Source organism: Mesocricetus auratus, unplaced genomic scaffold (assembly GCF_017639785.1).
Source record: "Mesocricetus auratus isolate SY011 unplaced genomic scaffold, BCM_Maur_2.0 Super-Scaffold_100023, whole genome shotgun sequence".
Taxonomy (NCBI): Eukaryota; Metazoa; Chordata; class Mammalia; order Rodentia; family Cricetidae; genus Mesocricetus; species Mesocricetus auratus.
Genome location: NW_024429204.1, coordinates 22069281 through 22092643, shown reverse-complemented (window position 1 = coordinate 22092643; position 23363 = coordinate 22069281). Strand labels below are relative to the sequence as shown.

General features: G+C 48.7%; 1 long non-coding RNA gene across 1 annotated transcript; it reads right to left on the bottom strand.

Annotated features, from left to right (window-relative positions):
• Positions 1–6534: 6534 nt before the first annotated feature.
• Positions 6535–22321, bottom strand: LOC110343281. Its single transcript, XR_005870661.1, has 4 exons — positions 22148–22321; positions 21491–21564; positions 14523–14614; positions 6535–14363 (listed from the first exon to the last, which is right to left on the bottom strand). It is a non-coding gene; the product is annotated as an uncharacterized LOC110343281 (long non-coding RNA).
• Positions 22322–23363: the final 1042 nt, after the last annotated feature.

The window sequence follows — 23363 nt, the reverse complement described above, 5'->3', positions numbered from 1 at the left end:
GAGGAGTCATTACAGATATGTCAGGAAGGGAGGAGTCATGACAGGTGTGTTGAGCTAGAAATTTTGACTGTGTGTTACAAAGGGAGGGGTCAGATCTCATGTGCTGGAGGCAGGAGGAGTCATGACAGGCATGTTGGTGGTGAGAGAATGCTGTGAGTGTGTTGGGGGAGGAAGGACTAGTATCGGATGTGCTGGGGAGGAGGAGATTGTGGTAAATGTGTTGGGGAAGGGGACCTATGATATTGGTACCTTCGTAGCCCCCAAAGACTCAAATCTCAAGTATGCATCACAGATGTGCTGCTAAGCAGATACAGCCCTTGCGAATGTTTGTTTTCTCGTTTATTTTTCTGAGACAGTTTTTTGTTTTGTTTTGTTTTAGTTTGAGGAACCCATGGTCCTCCTGACTCAGCCTCCTGAGTGTTGGGACGATACACCATTATGCCCGGCACAGTTGGTTGTTAATGAACCACAGGGTTCTAAAGCCTGGCAAACCAAATGAGCCCCATTGTAGGCTGGGAAAAGACATTGAGCCTGGAGGAGAGTGCCCCCATGAGCCTGTGTTAAACTCAAACCCCGTAGATGAGCCCAGGCATTCATGTCAACATCCCTGAGTGACAGTGTCTTGTTTTGTCTCAATTCAAAAGCCTGCACTCACCTTGAAATGTTATTGTGGGGGTTAAAGGTGAGACATCTCTAGCCGTCAGCCTCTTAGGAGATGTTGGGACTAAGTGAGACATTTCTCCTCCCTTCTCCCATCAGGCACCAATCCTCCTATAGAAGCTGATCCCATGAGGTACTACACACAGACATTCAGATCGCCGCATTGTTTAAATGTTTTGTCATAAGCTTCTGAATCAGAGGTTGCCTTGGCGCACGGCTCTCACCGAATATTAAAGTCTTTAACTTGAATTAAAAGGATCCAAGTGTCTCCACTCACATCCGGGAAGTGGGACTCAAGCAGCCTCAGTGCCCAGCATGCATGCCTGAGTTTGGGGACCACTGTCCAAGTGCCACACCCTGCCCCAAGCCCTGGAAAGGACTCCCACCCCACTTTATCCTCAAGCCAGGATGCTCGTGGCGGTCAGGCCTCCCTGCCCCACGTGCCCTCAAAAGTGGAAACTCCTGCGTTCAAATCCAGGCACTTTAGCTACCCACCATGTGATATTCCATCTCCTTGTGAGAAAACAGAAGTTTGACACACTCTATCTAGGCCAGCACAGATCCCCAAAGATGGGCCCATGCTTTTCCAGGAATGAAAGATGAGAAGCCCTTCAAAGTCTCTGTCTCCATGCAGATCACGAAATGGCTTCCAGGCTGGCTGTTTTGCAATAGATCTGTTAGCAATGAGAAGAAACTGAGATCCCAGGGCCCCAAGTCAGAAGGAGGAAATCGTAATTTAATGTCAATTGTATCAAACATAAAAGAGCAAGACAGGTCATCTCGTCCCCAGACAAGCACTAACCAGGTTACATCCCAAGAACTGAACCATGAAGACGCTCTTTGTCTGTGGCTAAGAGTAGAGGTGGGGGGGGGGGGAGCAGTGGCGGGGAGGGCGTCACCCTACCCAGAGTTGCCTGGAACAATCCCAGGGAACAAGCCTGCCCAGGAGAGGGTCGAAAAGGCCTGGTGCTGACAACCGGAGCTCAGAGCTCCTTGGGTATAAAATGATGGTACTTTCCTGAAAAAAATTGAAAAAGACAAAAAAACCTACCTTCAATCCTCAAACCCCGATTGAAGTTGTTGTGTGGTTGTGTGTGTGGTTTTAATTAGCAAAAAGGCTGGTCATAAAGCAATCACGTCTCTTCTTCTGCCAACAATTCTCCCAGTTCACTTGCAGCAATTAAAGTATAAGAATAAAAGTGCAGGGTGCAGATGGGAGTGAGTTCCAGAAGATCCAGGGGGGAGAGAGTGCCATGCCGGGTTCAAGTGTGAATTCTGCATAGCGAACCAACACAACCCAGTGAATACAAGCCCTTCCTCAGAGTCTAATGGAACACTTCTGTTCTTCCCTCAAGAGAAGGGCAGGGAGAGGGGAGAGAGGAATGGCCAGCTCCAGCAGGGCCATAAATCCACAGTCAGAAGAGGGAGCACCTGTAGAATATTCCCACCAAATCACCCCAGCTCTAAAATCCAGAGACACACTCTTACCTTATCATTCTCCATGCACGTCCCCCTCTTTACTCATGAAAGCAACACATACCCCAGACATGCACAGTGTCCCCAAGAGCCACAAGGAGTTGTAGGGAAAGAAACTGGGTGCCTTCCTCCTCTCGGGAGAACATCATGGCAGAGAGTGCAATCCCAGCCCAGAAGGCTCATGTGATTTCTTTTTTTTTATTTATTTAAGTTAGAAACAAGCTTGCTTCACATGTCAATCCCAGCTTCCTCTCCCTCCCCTCCTCCCCATCCCTCCCCACCAGACCCACCAAGCCCCCCACCCAATCTCCAATCTGATCCTCAGGGAGGGTGAGGCCCTCCATGGTGGATCTCCAGAGTCTGTCATGTCATCCAGGGTAGAGTCTAGACCCTCCCCCAAGAGTCCAGGCTGAGAGAGCATCCCTCATCGTGGCATGGGCACTCAAAGTCTGTTTGTATGCCAGGGATGAATACTACCCAAGGCCCCATAGATTACCTAGGCCTCCTCACTGACACCCACATTCAGGGGGTCTGAGTCAGTCCAATGCTTTCCACACAGCCATCAATCTGGAGTCCAAGAGCTCCCCCTTGTTCAGGTCAACTGTTTCTGTGGGTTAAACCAGCCCAGTCTTAACCCCTTTGCCTATCAGTCCTCCCTTTCATGAGATTTCATGTGCTTGATTGCAAACGGCTTTGTTTACAATAAGAGTGAGTGCTGCATGGGGAGAGTCAAAGGGATAATCAGACTAGAATGGCTGCCACTGACCATGTTTGCACTCTGCAAACCATGCAGATGGGCGGGCTCTCGCCCAGGCATCCAACACTTCCTCTGGGCCCATGGGAAAAGTGAGGCATCCCTCCCCCCACCCAGATGCTCTCCCAAGGTGTTGCAGCAGAGTAAATGAAGGAGGAGGGCAACTGCTGTTTATTGAGTGTTAAGTGGGTGCTTTACTTAATCCTCAAATTATCCCATGCAATAAAAAAAACTCATCACCCCCACTTTATAGATGAGACGACTCAAGGTCTCACCGATAAAGCGACTTGTCCAAGATTACAGAACGACCGAGTGGGAGGACTGGATCTGGAAGGGGAAGCCTGAAGACTACATGCTGTGGGGAGCATGGGTAAATATTCCAGGGTGGATGCGGCCTTTCGGGCCAACGGAGGAAATCAAGCGACACAAGGCAAAAGGTGACAAATGGTGACAAGTGAGCAATGACTACGGAAGCCCAGAGGGACAATCTGACACCAGCAACTAGGACACCACCAAAGAGGCTGCATCAGAAGGGGCCGTAAAAGGTGGACAGAGCCACACAGAGGAGGCCTGCGGGGGGAAGGGGAGGGGAAGTGGGGGAGCAGTGGAAAAAAAGACTCAGCGAAGATCTGGGTGTCCCAGAGTACCTGAGAAATGAGCAAATCCGTGAGGCGATGACCACACCACCTCCTGAACTGCGTCCCTCTTCTTTAAGATGACACTAAGGCCTCTTCAGAGGGTGCACTCACAGCTGCCCGTGCCCTCTTGAAGTCCTTCTAGCTGGGGTATGGTGACCATGTTTCCCTTCCCGCTCCTGGCCCTGGCATTGTGTCCCACTGTATCCCATCCGCCCTGGAGTGACAGGGCTCTCACTGTCACCCCGGGCCAGTGTGGCTCCTCTCCAATGGATCCCGGGAGGTAGTTCCGTCACCCCCCCATACGGCACTGAGCGGCCTGCAAGTCACCCCAGTCTATGTGTCTGTAGCTCCCACAAAGCTTTGCTCGTCTGGGAGGAGGGGCATCGTTTCCTTCCCCGGGAGCTACACACAGCACTTGGTACACACATGGGAAGCAGTGAGCAGGAGCGAGCAGGGTGGCTGCCTGAAGAAAGGAGACAGAGGCAGAGGGGAGAAGGGTGTGGGGAGGAGACAGGATCAGACGCTGCATTGGGAAAGAAGGAGGCCAAGGACACCAAACTGGTTTGTCCAGTAGTTTTATGATTCATTTCCAAATTGTGCGCACACGTGCGCGCGTGTGCATGTGTGTGCGTGTGTGTGTGTGTGTGTGTGTGTGTGTGTGTGTGCATGCACATGCAGACATGCATGGTGCATGTATAGAGGTCACGGGCAAGCTTTCAATGGTCAGTTCTCGCCTTCTATCTGTCGAGGCAGAGTCTCTAAGCTGCATGCTCCAGGCAGCTGGTCCATGAGTATCCAATGGTTCTCTTCTCGGCTTCCCATCCCACCGTGGGAGTTCTGAGCTTACCAGTTCACACCACCACATCCGGCTTTCTTCCCTGGCTTCCGGGGATCAAACTTGAGTCATCAGGCTTGGACAGCTAGCATCTTTTACTTGCTTTTACCAGCCCCTTGTTCAATGCTTTCAAGGAGAGAAGTGATACCTCGTTGATCCAATGGCAGTGAATGAACATGGGGAGAGAATTGGTGGGAGAGACAAGGTGACTCTTCAGATACATTTGGTGACAGTAGAGACCAGAAGTGAAAAGACAAGAATACTGCTATTTCAGTCCAAAAAAGAAAAAATGTCCCGGGGAGGGGATAGAGAAAGCACTTCCAGACTGTTGGAAACGCAGACACACACTCTTCCTAAAGCCTCCCGGCATTCCACGAAGACAGAGGTAACTGCTATGGGCAGGTCCGGGGAGCGGTGAGACACTGCCATGTGCTCATAGGAACTCTCCAGAAATACTCCATAAATAAGCACTGGCAAGAACACCCCAGGGAAACCGCCTATTACATGACTAAGGATCTGAGAAATCTCTGCCCATGGCCAGGCAGAAACTGTGACAGCCAAATCTATCACTGGGCTTCTGGGAGCGCTTAGATTATGGGCTGTGGGAATCTTTGGCCATAAACTTTCGCCCAGCTGCTGCAGTACCTGGCTGTGCAATTAAGGAGGAAGCTTTCAGGCACATCAAAGGGCTCCATGGGGTGATCTCAGGAGGCTTCCTCCTCCCTGTGAGGCGGGCAGGAGTCAGGTCTCATTATCCTTATTTCACAGATGAGAAAAGTAAGGTCCCTGATGACTAAGTCCCTCGCCTCAAGTCAGCCAGCCAGCCAAGGGTGGGACCCAAAATAACCAGATCAGTCACCAGAATGGCAAGACATCATCATCCAGAGCTCCCCGTGACACAGCAGGTGGTTGTTGCTGGGAAGTCTGGGTCATGTATTGGGGGGGGGGATCCGCAGGGACTCTGCAGCCTCTCGGAACACACAGACCCTTCCCTGCACACTCATAGATCTCATAGATTCACACACACTTCCTGCACACTCATAGATGCACAGACCCTTCCCTTCACATTCATGGATGCACACATAAACTCCTCCTGTCACACTCATGAATGCACACACAGACTCTTCCTTGCACAATTATAGACGCACACACACTTTCTGCACACTCATAGATGCACACATTGACTCTTTCCTGCACACTCATAGATGCACAGACTCTTCCCTTCACATTCATGGATGCACACATAAACTCCTGATGTCACACTCATGAATGCACACACAGACTCTTCCTTGCACAATTATAGACGCACACACACTTTCTGCACACTCATAGATGCACACATTGACTCTTTCCTGCACACTCATAGATGCACAGACTCTTCCCTGCACACTCATGGATGCATACATAAACTCCTCATGTCACACTCATGAATGCACACACAAACTTTTCCTTGCACAATCATAGATGCACACACACTTCCTGCACACTCGTAGTTGCACACACAGATCCTTCCCTGCACACTCATAGAAGCGCGCATGGACTCTTCCCTGAACACTCACAGATGTGGTTGGTATGTGACCTCCTCAACAGCACATACTGACAGCCTTCACATGGCATTATCTTATGAAACCGAACACTCAGCGGACAGCCCTAACCAGCTGACTCCTGGGTTCGCACAGACACAAAGCATTTCAGAAAGTGCACACAGTCTTAGTGGCCACCCTGTAGAACATCCCTCAACTTGAATGATGTGGTTGCCTGTAAATTGCGGTTACGTCCTTGCTATTCCCGGGACACAAATGACTAGAGACTAGCCCCATGTGAGTGAACTGCAGATACTCGGAACACCTCTTTCTTGGAGCTGCTGTGAGCATTCAAGGATGTAAGCAGGCCACATGCATAGCATGTAGCAATCACACATGAGGCATAGCATGTAGTAATCACCAACAGGCGTGTTAGCAGTCAATATCCAAGAGCACTGATCACACAAGTGATTCAAGTTTGAACAGTGATCCATCCACAATCTCATCTCTTCACAGGAGATTGGATGCGAATTTTCATATTTTACCAGTTTTCTCTCATCCAGGCCAAGGAAGTTCATTCTTATTATTTGTTTTTAATAATATTTATTTATTTTTGAAATTATAATGCAATACATCATTTTCCTTCCCTCCATCCAAATCTTCCTGTGTGCACCTCTTGTTCTATTTCAAATTTCTGATTCAAATTTCAAATTCAAAGCAATGATATATATATGTATACATACATATATATATACATTTACATATGTATATATATTTCTAAATACGTCCTGCTCAGTCTGTATAATGTTACTTGCATGCATGTTCTCAGGAATGACCATTTGGTATTAGATAACCAATTGGTGTTCTTTCTTTGGAGGAGACTATTTTCCTCACTCTCAGCATTGCTTAGATTCCTGTATAAGAAAAAAAAATTAAACACCTGGAAAGGAAAATACAGGAAATGTGGAACACTGTAAAGATCAAACACTCTAATTCATGACCATCTCAATTATCTATCATGTTTGGAAAAAAGATGACTTATCAGGCTTGATCCAAAGGACACTTGGCAGAGCAAGAAGCTTCAGAATCGCAGCCATGGGTCCCGCTTATGGGGGCTTTGAGGGTCCCTCTAGGCCTCTCTCCAAAGGCAATCTAACACACAGCATCTTTGTCCAAGTATTGTTACAGTTTTCTGACCCCCCTGCGACCCCCCATTTCATCTCCTGTCACAGACCGTAACTCCCCTCAGATATTAGGCTTGCACCGTGTGTGTCGATATTTGGCCTTCATCCCAACGGCCCATCCACGTGCCAACTACAGTCGGGTGGTCATTTGCTACCTCTCCCTTCTCTCCCCAAGCCCCTCTATCTCTTCATTTGAGGTCTTTGTCACTAGAAAGGGTGTGGGAATCTCTCATGGAAGATGGGGGAAATAATGTTTCCAGTAGTGACACTGACTAAGGAAGGACTAAGAGCGAGCATGACGATCCTCTAGAGCACGAGCCCTCTCGCCACCAGGTGGGGGTGATTCCAAGATAGCAACTCTATTATGCCACCATGACTGCTCAGTATAATTAAGTCCCAGGAACCCACAGCATCAGCTGACTCGGTCATACACCCTCTACATGGCTCCTCATCTCCTCACTGGGACTTCCTAAGGTCACCTCCAAATGAATTCCTGCATCCCTGCTCAGGGTCTTCTTTCTGGAAAATGCAACCCAAACGTGGTCCTTGTGTGTTAGACACTCAGATAATTTAAGTGTTACGCAGATGTTGACACACGTGTGGAGAGCTCTCAGAGCAAACCAACTGCCAGCTGTGGCTTTCCAGTCACAGCTCAGACTTCCTTCCAGTTACCCACAATGCTCCAGGCATGACAGACTTTCTCCTCAGCTCTGCATCTGCCAGTGGCCTTCTGGCCCATTAGCTGCTGACTGGGTCCTAGCATTGTGGGTGCTGTCTCCCTGGAAAGACAAACAGAATTAGGGAAAGGCTCACTAGCCAATCTGAACAAATACAAGTTTGCATCATGTCTTTATTTAAACTTCGATGATTTGTTTATTGCCACCAACCACTGGCAACCATTACTGAGTCATGCTAACACGATCTGCTCCATCCTTGTTTGGCATAAGTTTGTGAAATTATTTGTTGTTTCATGTTACATTGAGGCTGAAAATCAGGCTTTATGCATGCTAGACAAGTGTTCTTCCCGTGAACCATAGATTCAATGTTAGACTTTTTTTTTAGTTACTGAATTAAAAAGTATATTTATCTTGATGGTTGGATAGAGGATGTGCCCAGAGTACTGTCTTGAGTTATCATACTATTGTTGGCCAATTGGAATGTACTGGTAGAACCTGAGTCCTACAAGAGTATGTGACAAACCACAGCTAAGAGTTCAGAAACAGATTAATTAGGCTCCCCAGTGCTAAGGGGGAGCTGACCTTTGATTGGCCCAGTGTCAACTGTCCACCATGCCCTCTGACCTTTTTCCTTTCAGCTCACAAACTTCAAGGAAAGAGTAGGTAAGGCACACATAGTCCTCAGAAACCCTCACAATCCTCATCTGAGGTGAAGCACACACACACACACACACACACACACACACACACACCCTGACTTGTTCCCTTAGTGGTCTGACCCTCCTACTCACGAGGATCTTCTCCATCTCCGAGTACAACTGAGCCAGCCCTACAGCTGTTGTGTACTTCAAACACAGCCAAAGAGGGCTCTCCCAGGTTCCCACTCAGCCTTCAACTCGCCCTGGTGGCTTTTTATCCTTCAGAAAATGTTTATCAGTAACGTACAAAGATAATTTTTTAAACAAAAATGTATAGTCAAACTTGCTGTGTCTTGAGGTGGTGTGGATGTCCCCATGTGCCTTCTGGTCAGGGTGTTTGATCTCTTCTGTCGTTGTCTACCTCATAACCAACCACAAACCTGGAGGTTTAGTACAGCACACATCTGTTTTCCCAGTTTCTGTGGGTCTCTTTCAGGTATGATATAAGTGGGTTCTGTGCTTTGTGTCTTGCTGAGCAACAATCAAAATGTCTGACAGGCTGTATTCTCATCTGGAGACTCGGCTGGGAAAGAATGGCCTTTCAGGCTGATTAGGTTATTGATAGACTATAGTTTCTTATAACCATTCCATTGAAAGGTCCTGGCTTTTTGTTGATGGTTGCTAAAGGCCATCCTGGCTACTCAAGTGTCACCTGAATTTCCTTGGGCTTCATTTCCCAACAAGGCTGCTAGCTTTTCCCAGTCCTTAAGAAAGCCTGATAAGGCAAGGTCTAATATACCATAACATAATTACCTGAGAGACACTGTGGCCTTTGGCATGTTTTGGGGATTAGGAACAAGCCAGAAATCCTTCAGTTGATCAAAAAGAGGGACTATCACAAGGGCGCAAACCCCAGGACGTAGAGATCACGGGGCCTAAAGTATGTCCCCACGTTGAGGGTAGCCACTGTGCCTCAGTCTTTTCCAATACAGTTCCATCACCAGCAGGTGACAATGACTTCATACTCCTCCCAGCCCAGGTAGGGGAAGGGTCTGGCCCTAGGCACAGCTGTACTTAACCACAATTGTTTCGCAAGTGTGTCTCATTACCTCAGAAATGTTGCAGTGTTTCTGTTAAATTACACACTGTATCCCCGTTTATTTTATGTAAGGATAATTTTTCAAATATCTGATGGTTAAGAATTGACAAGTTTGAAGCCGGGCTACGATGGCACACTCCTTTAATCCCAGCACTTGGGAGGCAGAGGCAAGCAGAGCTCCGTGAGTTCCAGGCCAGACTGATCTACAGAGCGAGTTCCAGGACAGCCAGAGCTGTTACGCAGAGAAACCCTGTTTTGAAACATGCCCCCCCCCAGAAAAAGAAGAGTTCATGTCGCCCCAGTCAGAATGGACATGATGAAGGAAGAGGGTGACAGCAAATGCTGGCAGATGTGGAAAAGGAGGAGCCCTTATTCCTTATTCCCTTCTGGTGGCAATTAAAGGTGTACAGGCACTATGGAACCAAGTAAGGATTGCTCAAGAAACCATAAGGGGAACTATCGTGTAACTCAGTCTACACGAGTCCTGGGTATATACCCCAAAGGCTTTAAGTCAACACACCACAATGACACTTTCACCTCCGTGTTGATTGTCACACTGTAGGCCTGGAACCAGTCTGGATGTCCCTCAGCAGATGAAGAGATAAGGAAAATGTGGTACATTTACATAATGGAATTTTATTCCATTAATTATCCTCCATTAACATTTTCCGATCTGATATTTTAATTTGCTCCCAGTGGAGCTGCTTCAAACCACCAAGCATTGTCTCACTTATTATCCAACAGTAAACAGCTCAGTCTCCCTTGACCTGTGGTCTGTGCCCTGTGCCCTGGAAAACACCATCGAAACTCGACAGAATATAAAGCCTTTTCCCATGGGGTGGGCAGAATGGCTGTGGAAGACAGAGGGTTAACTCGGGTGAGGGAAGTCTACAAAAGATCTGGTTCCGGCTCTCTCTCCAGAGCCAGCAGCTGTGTGAACAGAGTGAAATCATTTCCCGTTCTCTAAAGTGGAATTAATGATAAATGCCTTTCTTACATCACACTGTTATTACGAAACTCAAATTACAGAACCGGAGTGAAAGCTTTGTAATATGTGAGGTTATAGACCAAGGCAGGGATGGAAATCACCAACGCTATCATCATCATCATCTTTACTGCAGGCTGTTATAAGGGAAAACCAATAAAAGTTATAATGCATCAGGCAAAGTCCAGCCAAGTCAACAGAAACCACTCTGAGTACTGGGAACCACAGGAAATTCAGGTAGAAGATGAGAAGGAAGGGAGAGTTGAAAATGGCGAGCAACCCAGGCAGGACAGGAAGAGCTGCAGCCACCCCTAACCCAGACTGGCAAAGCAGCGAGGCAGGACCAGAGGCACCCAAGACCTGGAGTCACTCCCAAAAGAATCCCCACAGAAACAAGGCTGTCTCGGTTGATGGTTCCCAGGGATCAGCAATACCTACTAAATCCACAGTGTGCAAAGAAAGGAGACAGAGCTCTAAGCTGATAAGAAACTGAGGACCCGATGAGCCCTTTCTCCCAGGGCCAACCAGAAGAACTTGACTCCCAGATCTGCTGCTGGCTTAGGACGGCCCTGGCTCCAACATTTAGAACAGCAAGCACCGTCCCTTCTATAATGTAAAGAAAGACAGGGACTCTCACCTCAGCCTCCACTGGGGGCAATACAGAAGGATGTCCTTACCAGACTTATTCACATTGTGACCAAACAGGCGCGGAGAAGGTGCCTGTGGCCATCTGTAATTTATAGAAAGCTATGAGGCCAAGGCTGGACCCTAACATAAATTTAACTGTGAGACCAGCTGGTTGGGCCTTTGGGGGGGGGGCTGGACCTCAGGTTGTCTCCCTTTCTGTTACAAATTATGTTATGCTGTTACTCATGTCTTGGCAGAGGAACATGGCATCTTTAAAAATGTCCCATTTTTGAAAGAGAAAAGAGTTTTGGATTTTGAGGGATAGATTTCCCTTACCCCATTGTGGGCCTGGCAGAACTCTGAGGTAAGTCTGTCTCTATTAAGCACGTAAATCTGTGTACATGTGCCTGTAGGACACGCACACAAACAGTGTCCTTGGGGAGTGAAAATATTCAAGGAGAAGACAAGGAGGGCAAAGGTGTTCAAAACCCTCCCAATGTAGCACTGCCCTTTGTGTAAGACACCTGCGTGTGATGGGGCCCTCTTGTCTAAAGACGTCACCGTATTCCTTAAGCCACACCTGATCTTCTCTCTTTTGATGTGACACCTACAAGCTGGTGTGCTCTCTTTGAGGAAACACACACACACAGAGGCACACGCACACGAACACACACACGCACACACTCACATGGAAGTCAGACATTGACCCCAAAGAAAGGAGAACAAAGGCAGGATTCCTGTGAAGTTAGAAAGAAATGCGATCTAGTAGCTAAGGAAGAAATGGAAACTAAAATAGCTGTCCTTCCCTACAGCTCAGAACACAGAGACTCATTTCCTCAAAACTTGACAGCAGCCCTCCTGCGAGGGGGCCAGAAACCGGTCTTCATGATGCTAGGATCCCCAGGGCCCTGAGATGTAGAAGCTCCCGCCCTGTAGAGGCAGACTTGGGTGTTCTCATCTCTTGCCTCTTTGAACTTGGTGGTGTTTCTAAGGGACTCTGTGTCTAAGGCACTCATGATGCACTGCACACACCAGGAGGGGCCACTTCTACCTGTTGGTGTGACTGGATCCTTCCCAGAGTTATGGAGTGCGCCTACTAAAACACATTTACCACTTGACTCTATGATGCTGACATCTACAAGGCCATGATTCTACCTGAGTCAGTCCCTTCTCTGTCCCCAAAACCTTGTTCAGTAACCAGAACCTCAATGAAACCCTCAGAATTAAGAAGCAAGAAGTTGGAGAAGACGGCCTGTACCCCTCTCAGACACCGAATAAGCAAACGTTAAAGAACAAAACGTTTACGAGAAAAAGCCTACTTCTCGAGTTAGCCCTTAGAGAAGATGTGCAGCATCGAAGTTGACATCTCTGGTTCTGAGATACAAAGGATCTGGGTTTGGACCACAGCGCCACCACTTACTGGGCCACACTGAGCATGCTCCCAAGCTACCCTGAGGCCAAATCTCCTCAATGTGAGAAGTCAGTGAGATGAAGCCCTCAGGTAGGGCCTCGCACGTGGGGACACTTGCTCAACGAATCTCAGCCGTAGCTGAGAAGTTACAGTGTCAACTCAACAATTCAACAGTCATCCTTGAGAGCAAATCTTGTCCACCCAGACTTATTATCCCAGGAAAAAGACTATGCCCAAGACCTATGACGTGCTCAGTAACAGATATGGAGTGGAGGGAAGGAAAAAGAGGAGGAGGAGGAAGAAAGAGGAAGAGGAAAGTGGGGTGATGGAAAAAGAAGGGTGATGGAAGGGGTCAGAGGGGTTTATCTCCCATTCTGCAGTCTCTGCCTTGCAACTCTGAGCTAGTCCGTCTCTCCGTCTCACTCTGTGATACTTTAAGATGAAAAACCCCTTCTGGCATGTCAGTCCAGTGGGGCACAGAGCCCAGGCTCTTGGTTCCGTTTGCAACACTCCCCCTGGGCCTGTAGGTGGTGCTACTGAGTTAGGAAGAAACCAGTTTCTGCACACTCGGCTTCCAAGCTGTGCTCCCAGCAGACAGGCTCTAGGGAAACCTCCTGCTTGTTGCTGCAAAACACCTGAGGCAGTGAATGAGCTCCTTCCCTGCCTACCCAGCTTCTCCCGCTGCCTTCGAAGCACTGCAGATGTGGGGAGACATCTGGCTCTGTCACCCAGGTCCTGTTTCCGGCTGGTGACCTTGTGCAAAGGCGTCTTGCTCTCTTTCACACTGTTTCCAGTCGGCACAATGAGAATTATAATTCTGGATGTGGGTAAGCATAGCAAAAAGCTCACGTCAGTTGCAGAGCACCGTGCCAGGCGCCTGGCAGGGACCAGGACGGACAGCTTCCCGACCCTCCAGGCATTCAGATGGATGCGGTTAACACGGGATACTGAACAGGGTGCATTGATGAGTGAAAACGAAATGACTCTAGAAAGACTGTGGCACTGGGCGCTTCCGCACATATATGCTGCAGGGAGCAGACAAAGTCCCGAGTGAATGTGTGGGTGTGGCCTCTGCAAGGACCCCAATGCCTCAGACTCTTGGCAAGGACCCCAATGCCTCAGACTCACAGGAGTAGTAAAGACCTCCCCTGGTCCACGTGTGGATGTCAACAATGTGTGCAGAAAATGCCCGTGGAGGCTTGCTCCTCCCCGGGGTTTACAGCCTGAGAGTGCTCCCCAACAGAAACACCCACCAAGACCAGTTAAACCACCATCTTCTTCAGCTGTACACAACAAACCCACCCCCTCAACGCAGAGGAATAAACTGACGAGTTCCGCCTGTAACTAGTGCATGTCCATCGGCGGGCATGACCCTCCTGACCTCAGCTTTCCTGTGCCTGTGTCTGCCTGCCTTTTCTTTATTCCCAGCTGCCCCAGTTAGATCAGCCCCTAAGCTGTGCAGATCATGGCAAAAGGACACATTGTTGCCTTATACTTCCCTGGTTTCCCAAAGCCAGATGCAGCTATCCCCTTAAGGAATGCACGGTGCAGAGGTTGCGTCATCTTCCCTCTGCCCTTCACTAGGCTCCTTGTGAGCTACATCTTTTCATAAACACGCGTGGCAGCCATCTTCCATGTCCAGCAACCAAGGCCCGCATGCACTCAGTAAACGTGTGTTTACTGGGATGCAGTCTACTCGGTGCATTGAGCACCCTCTCTGCACACGACAGACTAGGCAGTATTGAACAAATGCAAGGTCCTGGAGGCGTGGCCGGGGCTCAGGTCAGATCATCCCGCTACGTAGGATGCACAGAGTCATGAGAGCGCATGAATACATCCAGAGAAGACTCAAAATCCTAGAAAAACAAGGCAAAAGACCATTGTACGACGTGTTCACCACGCTCGTCTCCCAAGTGTTCTCTGCCCGTGGCCACTCCATCTGTTCAGAGAGCCGGGCATCATTACTGGTCTCCCTTCACAAATAGAGACACTGAGGTTGGGGGGAGGGGACTTACCAGGGCGGCAGTGCCAGACAGAAGGCCCGGGTGCGTGGGTCCCCTACTGCAACGGGCCAGTCTCGTGGGAGTGGGTCCTAGGGAAGAAGCAACTGTGGAAATGAAGACGAGACCCACAGTATGAAAAATCATGAAGAGCTGGCTTACGCCACGTGACTCTGGAGCTCCAGGCCTGGGTGAGGCTGCTGTTGCTCTGGTCGCACTTCAGAGCTTTTAAGGAACAAATTGTCACGATCATTACGGTATACTTGAAGAAACGCAAGGTCTCTCGGGACATGGCTAGGGTGCGGGCCACGGGTCACTACACAAAGCCTTGGAAGCACAAGGCATGGGCTCTCAGCACTCCCCGGGGAATGGGAACCACACAGAGCACATGTGAATGTCTTTAGCACTAACAAAACGTTCAAAGAGCGAAGGCGTGTGATTCAGTGGTCTCAGGTGGATGACACAGAAGTCTGTGGAGAAGACTGAGAAACTGATCTGCCCTGTGGGGCACTGAGACTAAAACCCATCTTCAAAGCCTCCTCCCCCAGGAGACCACACAGTTCTAGAAGGCTCCCTCCCGGGGCAGGGAAGGTCACACCAAATTTCTAACCAGGGAAAGGGAATGTCCCGGCCACTTCTCCATGTAACCCCCAGCCCTCGGGAATCTGGGCCACCACAGAAAGACCCTCAGGCTTGGCGTCTTATTAATGAGCCTGTGGAAGATCCTTCCCAGCTCCCACAGAGCGTGGAAATAACTCATGGTGACAGAGCGTGTTTACGTGGGACGGCTGCCAAATGTTGGTTTCTTCAGCCTCAGTGCTCCCTCTCGCTCCACTGACCAAGCAGGGCCTGGGAGGAATCTGTTCGCCATGGCAGGGGCCATAGAGCACCCCAGATGCCGCCCCCAACTGCCAGCAGCACCTGTCCCAAGCAGGGTCTGTGAGGTCATCACCATGGCAACCAGGGAGGTCATTTCTCCCTCCTAAGCTCATGAAGGCCTGAGGGGGCTTTCAGGCCCCTGGTACATTTCTCAGAAATATGCTAGAGAGGCTTGGCATGAGCTCAGGGAGAAAGCTTGTGAGTCAGCCTGCAAGTCAGTCAGTCCAGCATCTCCTTTCTCCCTCATCTAGATCCATGACGGAACCTCAGTGCCCGAGTTCTCACAGAGGGATCCGAAGAGGCAGTAAGGAGCCCACCATCCCTGCCTCTACCACAAAAGACGGACTCACCCATCAAACGCAGGACAGGGTCAAATACATCACAGATGGGGCAAAGACAAGCCATCGTCTCCAATTTGAAACCGTCTGAGAGCCTTGTGACACCACCGTCAACACAGTGTGGCATCCAGCTCTGCAGGTGGTAAGCTTGCGTCTAAGCCCAGTTTGTGAGCGTTTTGGTTTTGCTTTTTAACTCAAGCGTGTGTGGAGGTTAAGAAACAGCTCACGGCATTTGCTCAAATGTAGGCAGCAGAGGGGTTGGCTAAACTGAGGACGGGTTGCTATCTGACAGGACTATATAAGAACGCTTCTGAAGATCACACAGACTGTGAGGTTCACTCCGCTCTTGCAAATGGACGTCATCTTGTTAAACACAGCTGTTATACTGAGAAATGATACACTCAGGAGCAGCTTACAGAGGACATTAGCGATGTTCACATCCACACACTTATGGGCATCCAAGGACATGCATCTTAAAACACGAGTGTGTGTGGTCAGTCATTCCTCGTGGAAGTTATGTTCCATAGAACTGCCATGAATATTTTAATTAGCGAATCATTAAACCATTGCTCCAAGGGGGAAACAGAGAGCTAGACTCCCCGTAGCCTCCGGTCATAACATTTCATCAACCCATCCAAATGCATCTTTATTTTATGTGTTTTCATCAATGGCGTCTTATTTAATAGATCCGATGCATTAACACTGACTCCACGGGCAGCAGCACTGTCTCTGGCTGGAAGAAGTTCATCTAGCACACACATACTCACTCTGAAAGGTGCATTGCAGCTTCTTCATGCTTAGGAACCTCAGACAGCACTTGTGAGGGCCACCTCACCCCCAAAAGAGAACACAAAGGAGTGTTCAAAGCGTGGAGCTACATGGCCCACAGAAAGAAGGCTTGACGGTAGGAACCAACGCGAGAGGCCTGAACACTGCCTTGTTCTACGTCCCCAGGAGCATGGGTGTTGTGTGAGTCCAAATCTCGCTGGCCTGCTGAAGCCCGTGGATGGCTGAGAAAGCGATTTGAGAATCTATTTGGGGGACTACATATAAATAGTAGCACCCAGGAGACTTTGAAAATAGAGAATCTGTGCATAATAAAAATTGTATGCATGGGCATGTATTTGTACACATATAATATTCTATATGATTACTATATGAGTATTAAATGCATGAGTGTGGCCCCAGGTTGCAGGCTCCCAGGGACCACCTTCTCCGTCTGTTCTAGGAAGCCAGTGGCCCACTGAGTTGGCCTTGGTGGCTCCAGAGGGCAGATCCAGAGAGGTGTCCCTTAGCAGAAGCGTTGTCACCAGAGCTCATACAAGAAGCACTTTGTGAGCTCCGCCCCCCCGGGAGTGGGTGGGGGGTACGTCCAAAGCACCTCGTGATTACCTTCTACTTGGAAGTCATCCTTCCAACATCCTTCGAATCGGTGTCAGCGAGGTCCTGTCCACAGGTCACCCGGTGCCTGCTCCTTAAAGCCCACCCAGGCCTCAGCCTCTGACCTCGCTCTTCCCACAGCCTCACTGCTGCACACAGAAGATGGAAGCCACCTATCATGCATCTCTCTACCTGGGTTCTGAGCTCCAGCCCAGGACTCAGCGCCCAGAAGCCCTCTGAACACAAAACCACAGAACATTAGACATGGCCCAGTCGGGGCTCCTCAAAGCGAGGGCCCTGAACAAATCATTATGGTCAGAAATGCAGGTTCCCAGACTTCTCCATATTTCTGCTGAATCAGAACTTCTGGTGTGTGGAGGGAGGGGGTTGACATTCTGAACTGTAACAAGTTTTCCAGTGTGTTCTAATAACACCTATTATAGTTTCAAAGCTCTGTGTCAATTATGAACACCTCACCACACTTTTCTAGATAGGAAATTCAGCAATAGAACCTGTGTCCTCAAGGTCACACGGATAGCTAAGGTTAGATGTGGAACCAGAGCCCATCCCCCACCTAACAACCCACGACAAGGAGGGCTCTCACAGGTGCCTCCTGGAACTCAGTCTTATATAATGTATCTCAGGTCTCTCACTCAGGGCTCCCTCCCTTCCTCTTCTCTCCTCCCTTCTCTCCTCTGGCTCCTTCTCCTGTCTTCTGTCAATCCTTTCTTCCTCTTCTCTCTCCAAACCCCATCTTGAGGAAATAGCTTAAGTTTTATGTGAGCCCAGTTCCTTCACATATGAAGTAGGAACACACACACATATACAGACACACACATACATAGACACAATGCACACACACACACACAGAGACACAGAGACACACACATACATAGACACAACATATGACATTCACAGACACAGAGACAGACACCCACACCCACCCACACACACACACACACACACACACACACAGACTTACATACACACAAACATTTAACAGAGATGTGCCCACACACAGAGAGACACACACATACACAGAAATGCACACTCACACACAGAGACACAAAGACATACACACTCAGACACACAGAGACACGGACATACAAACACAGACCACACCACACACACACACACACACACACACACACACACACACACACAGAAGCTCAGCTCAAGTCAGAGAACCTGTCGCTGCCAAACAGATGTCTGTGGGGTCTTGAACTGGGTGATTTAGAGGAAAAGAATCGAGAATGAAACGCACCCCCCACCCAGGAGTGACACAATCCTTTCCAACTTTCTACCATTAACCTCCTGAGACTGCAGCACCAGCATGAAATATCTCTCTCTCTCTCTCTCTCTCTCTCTCTCTCTCTCTCTCTCTCTCTCTCTCTCTCTCTCTCTCTCTGCACTGGGCAGAGTCACACTCACTAGGTGGATGTTCTGGGAGGCGGTCAGGGTTTCTCAGAATGAGTCATTTTTTCAAAAATAACAAAACCTCTCGACATCACTTGATTTCAGCCTCCTCTTGTAACCTCTTTTGCAACTGCATTCCAAGCACGCCTGACTTCTTTCTCAGGCCCAGGGCAAGGCCCACTCCCTGCTGTAAGCCTTCGCTGGCAGACAAAGAGCTGGAGCCCAGGCCCAGAGCCCAGACTCTGCAGTGGGGGCTGCAGAGGGGACAGAGAAGTCTGGAGGACACAGGGGCAGTAGGGGGAGGGGAAGAAGGACAAGAGATGGGGAGACTAGCGTGGCCTGGACCCACAGTGACTCACTGGACTTTGACAGACCTCGCTCTCTGTCTGCCCCGCCCTAATTGGGATTGACCAACCATCCTGAGAGCGATACATTTGCTCAACAACCACAGTTTCACCCAGCACGGTGCCCTTCTCCGCCACGGTGTCAGATGTGCGTATCCCAAGCTCCCAGGCACCTAGACATGCTCGACCCTGACGCTGACAAGATGGCTGCCACCATTTGCTGAGCCGCGCACTGAGCTGATTGTACCACATCTACCCTTTATTCATTAGTGTCGGTACATAGCTTATTCCACTCTTTCCTAGATGGGAAAACCAAGGCTCAGGGAGGCTAAGCAATTTCTCCAAAGTCACAAAGTAAGTGACAGAGCTGTCACTGAAACCCCTTTGGGTCTGGCCACAAAGCTTACATCTTTTCCCAAGTGTGGCCTGAAGACACAGCTCTCAAGGCCCCTGCACATTCCTCTACTGGGCTTAGCATCGAGGAATGCTTGCCCGCCTGGATCCTGGGAGCTTCTCGAGGCATGGAGAGTGGTTTGTTTCCCTGGACACTCAGCTTGTAGCTTAGTAGGTAAGAGATAAACACAAACTCACAAACCTGACCTCCAGCCCTGAGACTGCAGACCTGGCCGTGCCCCCGCTCCCCTCACACACACACCCTGCCCCCCTACACACACACACCTTAAAAATGGTGGCCCCCAAGCAGCCCCTGTTTCAGCCTAACGCCTGTAATCCCCACCCCTGGCAAAGCCTCTTCACTCTTGGGCTTCAATTTCCCATTTCTGCAAATGCAGAGTTGAATAGGAGAAGCTGGGCAGCCCAGGCTCTTAACACTAATGGTTCTGGCCTGGCACATTGTTTTTTCAGTTGAATAATATATGTTGTCTGAAATGATGAGGTAAAGCCCATTAACCTGATTCACATCATTGACCAAGCTCACTTTTGCTCCAAGGCCCTTGCAAAGCAAGCTGCATAAATCTTAATTCTGCATGGATAAACCAGATATGAAAAAGGTATGCTCCTTCTGTCCTTTTTTGTTTTGTTTCTGTTTTTTGTCTGTTTGTTCATTTGCCTGTTGCTTCAATTAAAAAAATTCCCTCCAAAAAGCAACTCAGGGGAGAGAGGGTTTGTTTCAGCTCGTAGTTTAAGGACAAAAGCCATGATAACAGGGATTCAAGACAGCAGGGACTTGAAGCAGATGGCCATAGCACACCAACAATCAGGACAGGGAGCTAATGCTTACTCTTTCTCTACTTACATAACCCAGGATCCTAGCCAGGGGACATCCCCACCCATAGTCAAGATGGTTGTCCCCCTGTCAGTTAAGATAACCCCTCACAGGCATGCCCCGAGTCCATCTGCCGGATGATTCTAGACTTTGTCAAGTTAAGACCAGCCTTCACACTTACACACCTTACATCTATGGCCCTTCCCCGTGCTCAACTCTAGTGCCCATCACTTTCATGTTGAATCTGCCTCCATACTGGTGTTGCCTGGGCAATGCATGCCTTGTTTGTGTGTCTCCCTCGGTTAACCTCTGCTCCGGGTGGCTCTCAGCATCTGAAGACTGATCAAAAGTCAGCCCAGAGCAGCCAAGGTGACAGCATGACTTCACAGATCCCATACTATGAAGAAACCCTCTCTCCTTCTTGGGGTGCATTAGCATACACCCTCCCTGTGGCCCACTTTATTTACATAAAGATCCGTGACAGTAGCAAAATTAGAGTTCTGAAGTTGCAACAAGAATAATTTTATGGTTGGGGGTCACCACAGCATGAGGAACTTGGTTAAAGAGGATCACAGCATTGGAGGGTTGAGAACAACTGCTCTAGACAATGAGAATCTGACAGATCATGAAGGCCACTGTTGTGATTTCAATGTGGGATGTCCCCCATTGGCTTTGAGGTATGATAGCCTGTTGGCTCTCTGCTTTCTGACTGTATCTCTTCAAACTGTGAGCCTTCCTCCCTTAAGTTACGCCTTTCCGGGTACTTGGTCCCAGTAAGGAGAAAAGCAACTGCTACAGATACCTCAAAACAGAGCTCCTGAAAAACCACTTTGAGCAAAGGGGTGTTGTGGCTCCTTCCTTCAGTGAAATCTTGCCAGAATGACAACAGAAAAACGGTAAGAGGGGGGAAATTACAGGAACTTAACATCTGTCTGGTCAGTCTCTCACCCTGCCCTTGGGAGGCAGGGAGACCGCCTGATACCAGCCCACTGAAGCAACATGGGGTGATGCATCTTGGAGAACCTCAGGACCAGACATCAACCAGCCAACAGCTATGCTTATAGGTCCCCTGTAACAGCAGCTTCTGCTTTCCCAGGGTCACAGAGGTGGTTAATCTTGGCTCTCAGTCTGGCTGGACCTGGAATCAACTAAAAGTCAACACAGTGGCTTTCTGGACACGTCTATAAAACCCACACTAAGAGTCAGTGGCACCTTCCAAAGGCAGTTGGATAAAGAAGATGGGAAAACACATGCTTGCACATGCGCACACACACACACACACACACACACACAACAAGAATAAAATGATGTTGTGGGTGTAGCTCGGTGGTAGCCCACTAGCCTAGCATGTGCAAAGCCCTGGGATCCCTTCCCAACCCCACAAATACAAAAAAAACTTACATAAATAACTCCCAAATATCCTTTGTTCTCTCTGTGGCTGTGGTCACGTTCCTCTCTTTTCTGCTTTAGTTTTCCTATAACAAAATATGACAAATTATACCCATCTCCTGAGGTTGTGAAAATGTATCTATACATTTATACACTCCACACACACCATACACACACACACACACACACACACACACACACACACACACACACACCATACACACCACACACACATAACCAAAGGAAAAGAGTCTACTAATGTGAGGTGTGGCATGGAGGAGTTGGGGCAGTGGATTTGGAAAGGACTGAAGGGAGAAAAGGAAAGGGGAAAGAGACATAATTACATTTTGATTAAAACAAATTAAGTAAATAATTAGGTTATTAAAAACAAATGCCATTGACCCTGCTAAGCACTTTCTGACTTCAGTTGAGAACCATGAGCAATGAGAACACAGTGGGCACCCCCACTACCTCCATCTCCACAGCAACTTCATAACAGTGAAATGTGAGAAGAGACCAAAGTTCGAGTCCCTCCAGTTCATCCTAAAAATAGTTTGTTTCTCTGCTCATTCTACAAGCTCAGCAAGTAGTCTCTAAGGGAACTAGGGGATTGTGAAAGGCGATTTTTCTAAACTGGGGTCAAATGTTCTTTACCCAAAAGGAACTCACAAGGGTGCAGGACTGGTCCAGGGAGAGGTCTTCCCATCAAGCCCAGCCCCAGTCTAGATGCCTCAAAAGCAGGAGGACACTGGGACAACATGTTTGTCACAAAGGGTGACTGTGTCCCTCATATTTGTTCATTCAACTCAAATTGTCTGGAAGCACTGGTGGAAAACTAGACTTCAAAACCAGTAGGGGCAGAGGATTCAAAAGTAAAAGAGTTCTCTTGGCCAAACTGTAGGACAAAGTCCCCATTGTGCTTCAGAATAGATACATGATTGTGATGGTGGTGATGGTGATAGTGATGGTGATGGTGATAGTGATGGTGGTGGTGATGATGGTGGTGATGATGGTGATGGTGGTGATGATGATGGTGATGGTAGTGATGGTGATGATGGTGGTGATGGTGATGATGATGATGATGGTGGTGATGGTAGTGATGGCGATGATGGTGGTGGTGGTGGTGGTGATGATGATGGTGGTGATGGTAGTGGTGATGGTGATGATGATGATGATGGTGGTGATGGTGGTGATGATGGTGGTGATGGTGGTGATGGTGGTGGTAATGGTGGTGGTGGTGGTGATGGTGATGGTGGTGATGGTGATGGTAATGGTGGTGGTGGTGATGATGGTGGTGATGGTGGTGGTGATGGTGGTGGTGGTGGTGATGGTGATGGTGGTGATGGTGATGGTAATGGTGGTGGTGGTGATGATGGTGGTGATGGTGATGGTGATGGTGGTGGTGGTGCTGAGCCACCACATTTTCAAAGCTGCACCTCCATTATTCACTCTTAACCTTACCTTAAGCTAATAAAGTCAATATTTGCCCCATTCTGAGATGGGAAAAAAACCAGTTATCAGACAGAGTCTTCAGAAACTCTCTACCTAGACAGATTGCCACAGGTGCTGGATGTTAGGGAAGCGATCTTGCCTGTAAAAGGTCTCCAGCTGTAAAAACTACACGACACTAATGCTCCTGTCACTTTAACAGACTTTCTCAACTTCTCCTCCCTCACAGAGTTCCCTCTCCCTCAGAGTTCTTTCCTATCAACTTCTCTGTTTCTACTTATCCCACAAAATCTAACGCATTTGGCCTTTCTCTCAAGACAAGGCAGCCCCCTCCCAGCCCCACGTCTGTTCTTGCCACTTTCTTACAAATTTACTCCTCCCTGGATCCTCAAATTCTACCAGCGAATTGTTCTGATTGGCTGCATTTTTGGCTTAT